We start from the raw sequence: 3,662 nt of genomic DNA on the forward strand, positions 1-3,662 counted from the left end.
AGGAAGGGCATGTGCTGATGAGGTTGGGCCTGGGGACCCAGGAGACTCCCTCTGTGGGGGGGGGGGGCCTCTCTGCCAGCTCCTGGGAGCCCCCCTTCCCTCACAGGCTCTAGAGATGCACAGAGCAGCCTCCCCACCCTTCACCTTCCCCCTCCATTAGGAAAGCCGCTGGTTTGCCTCCCTCTTTCAACACTTGGACATTTATCACACACCCAGGAGAGTCCAGAGGACCATGCAGCCCCCCCTGGTTAGGACATGGGGGAGCCGAAGAATTCCGAGGGCCTTGCTCCCCAGGGGTGGTGGTGCAACTGGAAAATGCAATCGGACATTAAAAGGTCTCCGTGGATCTAGACGTGACTGGTTTGTAAAAGCGCTCAGAGGGATCTGGGCATTACACGTCCATAAACCCAGGCCGGGGTAAAGAGGACAGTTGGGGGGAGGCACATGGGGTCCTCGCAGGAGGAGGGACCCTCTGCCCACCTCCCTGGCAGGTGAGAGACTCTGCTAGGGCCTGGCACCAGGATGAAGCAAGCCTTCCCCTCACCCTGTTTCCAGACCTTTCTCAGCAAGGGCTGGACGTGAACACGATTCACACTCCAGACTTCTTGAACAGCATCCGGTAAGTTTACTGAAAAAAGTCTCCAAGGACGTGAAGGGTGAAAGTTTGGGTGTCATGTGGATCAACATGGTGGAAACTTCTGGAAAAAAAAATCCCCTTACTCCTTTGTGTCTCCAGTTCTCTGCCTCCTGGAGACTGCTTAGAATCCCCCTCACCCCCACCCTACCTGGAGACCGAGGCACAACAATCACAAGTTCAAGGCCAGCCTGGGCAATTTAGCAAGACTCTGTCTCAAAATAAGATGGAAAGATCCAGGAACTCGAAGACCCCGTCAATGGTCAGCTCATTTTGTTTGGTAAAAGAAGTTCAAACTGTCCATTCCCTTAAGGATGGTCTCTCTTGCCACCAGCCTCTCCTCCACTTCCTCCTCCACCTCCAATAAAACCCAGAGCCCTCCCTGGGCCCCACTTGGGTGCTTCCCCTGCCCACCGTCACTCATCAGATTCCTCGGTCAGCCCCCTCTCCTTCTCCCTCCCTTTCTCTGTCTCTGGTAAAGTTCCCTGCTCCCACCTCCAGACCCCCGCTGCAGGAAGGTCAGCTCCTGGGTGCCCACCTGCACAAGGACTCACTCAGATTTACATGAGACTATCAAAGACTTTCCCGACCCTGAAAATAGGGACGTGTTTAGTCATGAATTCAGTCTGGTCTTCCAGGCTGTTCTCCTGGGATTTCTGATTTATACCAACTTTTGCAGTTGTCTGTGCACCAGACATACCATTTTATGTTTCAATAAAGCCAAATAGGTCACTCTTCAGGAAGACTTTCAAAGAAAGCAGGACATCCCTGATGCTTATAGACTAAAACCTTAGAGGAAAGACTTTGGAATCCATTCCCTCTGTTTCCTTTCAAAAACAGATTGGCCAAAGGCATGGGATTTCAGTCCACAAAGAAAGAAATCTGCCTCTAACTGTAGATGTGGATTAGAGGATATTAGGTAGAGTGACTCTGGTTTTGGCTCTTGGTGACTGAGTTACTTTGTTTCTGTTACTGTCTTCATCGGTTTTCTGTTACTATAATAGAACACCAGAGACTTAGTAAATTATAAGCAAAAGAAGTTTATTTGGGTCTCAATTAGGTGACTCATGAAGCTCAAGAGGATGATGTTGGCATCTGGTAAGGGCCTTTCTGCTGCATGTACCTGGCTAAAGACACAGAGAGAGGAACTGAGGCTGAACTCAACCTTTGTATCAGTCACAAGGTAACAAACTCAGTCCTGTGATATCAGCATTAAGACATTCATGATTCCTCTTGAGATGCTCACTCCACAGACACAGGCTCAGTCTGGAAGGCTGAACCTCTCGGTGTTGAAATAGAACTTTCTGTGCCACTCCCAACATTACCATAATATCCTCTAGAGCAAGGATCCTCTGAAGTATCCAGCCTGTAATTCAAGGTCTCATTGCCGACGAGCTCTTAGCTCCCATCCTTAGTTCCTGTGATAATCTCATCCTCTGAATAAAGAAGCCAAATGGGTTGCCAGTTAATCTAAGACTTGTGAGCAATAAACAAAATAGCCAATCCCAGGTGTCCTCCACCTGTGGTGGACCTCCACGCCATCTGGCCTCTATCCACCTTTCCTGCAGTCATCAACCACACTGGGCTTCTCTTAGCAAACCTTCCAACCCCCAGGCACAATACCCCTTTGCCTTCCCATGGATAGGTCAGCCATGCACATGAACCATCAGGCCTCAGGGGTTTACTGAGGTCCCTACTTACTTTTCTCTAGGACCCCAAAAGCAGACCTGAGAGATATAACCTTTCTCGGCAACTCTGTCCTCATCCAGTGTGTAGATGACATTTTTCTGTGCACGTCCGATCTTGGCAGCTCATTTATCACCACCTGCTATTTACTCCATGCATTTGCCCACAGGGGACATCCGTTCACTAAAACCAGAGTCCAGTGATGGGGTCCTCAAGTTGCAACCCCAGGGGAAAGCTATCTCCTGGGAAAGGAAGAGCTCGTTCTCTGCAGAATCAACACCATTGTTGATTTTCCTCTTCCTAAGAGTTCACACTGCTGTCAGATGAGTCCCAACCACTGCTGGCTCGGTAGGAGTGATCCACTCCATCTGTATACTCACTCCATGAAGTTCAGAGCCTGCTGCTCACTAGAGAATACCCAGCCCCCGTTCCCACACTCGTCTCCTGCAAAATCACACCACTGCCTCCCTCTAGCACCACCATCCGAGGCTCCAAAAATCTCAGTTCAGCCACCCTCCCTCCCTCTCCTTTGAGGGTCGACCTCAGGATTGCTTCAACACCAGGCCATCTCTAGCTTTTCCACACCAGGACACCACTAAAACGGCTCTCCGAGGCCCTCAATGCATATTCTGTGGATGTTTCTCCCCTGGAGTTACAAGTGAGAAGTTTCAGTGGTGCTTACTTCAAGCTAAAAATGAGAAGTTTCAGTGATCAGATTGACATCCCCCCACCGAGTTCCAATCCATACCTGAGGTTGATTTGACCCAAGCGGTTGAACCCATGGCCCTCGCCTGAGCTTCCACACTAGCATGAGATAAGAGACCCAGTGTTTACGGATAGCCAATATGCTGTGGGGATTGTGCACCATTCTGCTATGGACAGAGGCCTCATGACAGCTGCAGGGGACACTCATAAAAAAAAAGGAACCCGTATTGGGCAATGATATCGGTCAAATTACATTTTATATTGTGTGCATGGGATGAATAAGTTACAACAGATCCCACCACTGTGTACAACTCCAATGCACATTGCTAACCTAAGATAGTCTTTGCTGCTGCCCACTGAACTGTTGCCAAATCTGTCATCACTCTAGTACTCAGACCTGCAAAGTGAGAGGGAACTCCTTGTCTGACAGGAAGACAGCTGATTCCCAAGAAAACCCTTCCTGATGGCCTGCAGAAACTCCTTTAGGGACAGGAACTCTGCTCCAGAAACTTCAGGCACAACAACTGCCATCTCGTGAGCCTGGTAAAAGTAACTGGAAATGAGCTGGGTGCTCTATTCACCCAGATGATCAGCACCCAGATGACCTAACGTCCCTCACCTGAAGTTCTGTCTGGAC

The sequence above is a fragment of the Urocitellus parryii genome, chromosome 10 (genome assembly GCF_045843805.1).
Source record: "Urocitellus parryii isolate mUroPar1 chromosome 10, mUroPar1.hap1, whole genome shotgun sequence".
In the NCBI taxonomy this organism is placed as follows: Eukaryota; Metazoa; Chordata; class Mammalia; order Rodentia; family Sciuridae; genus Urocitellus; species Urocitellus parryii.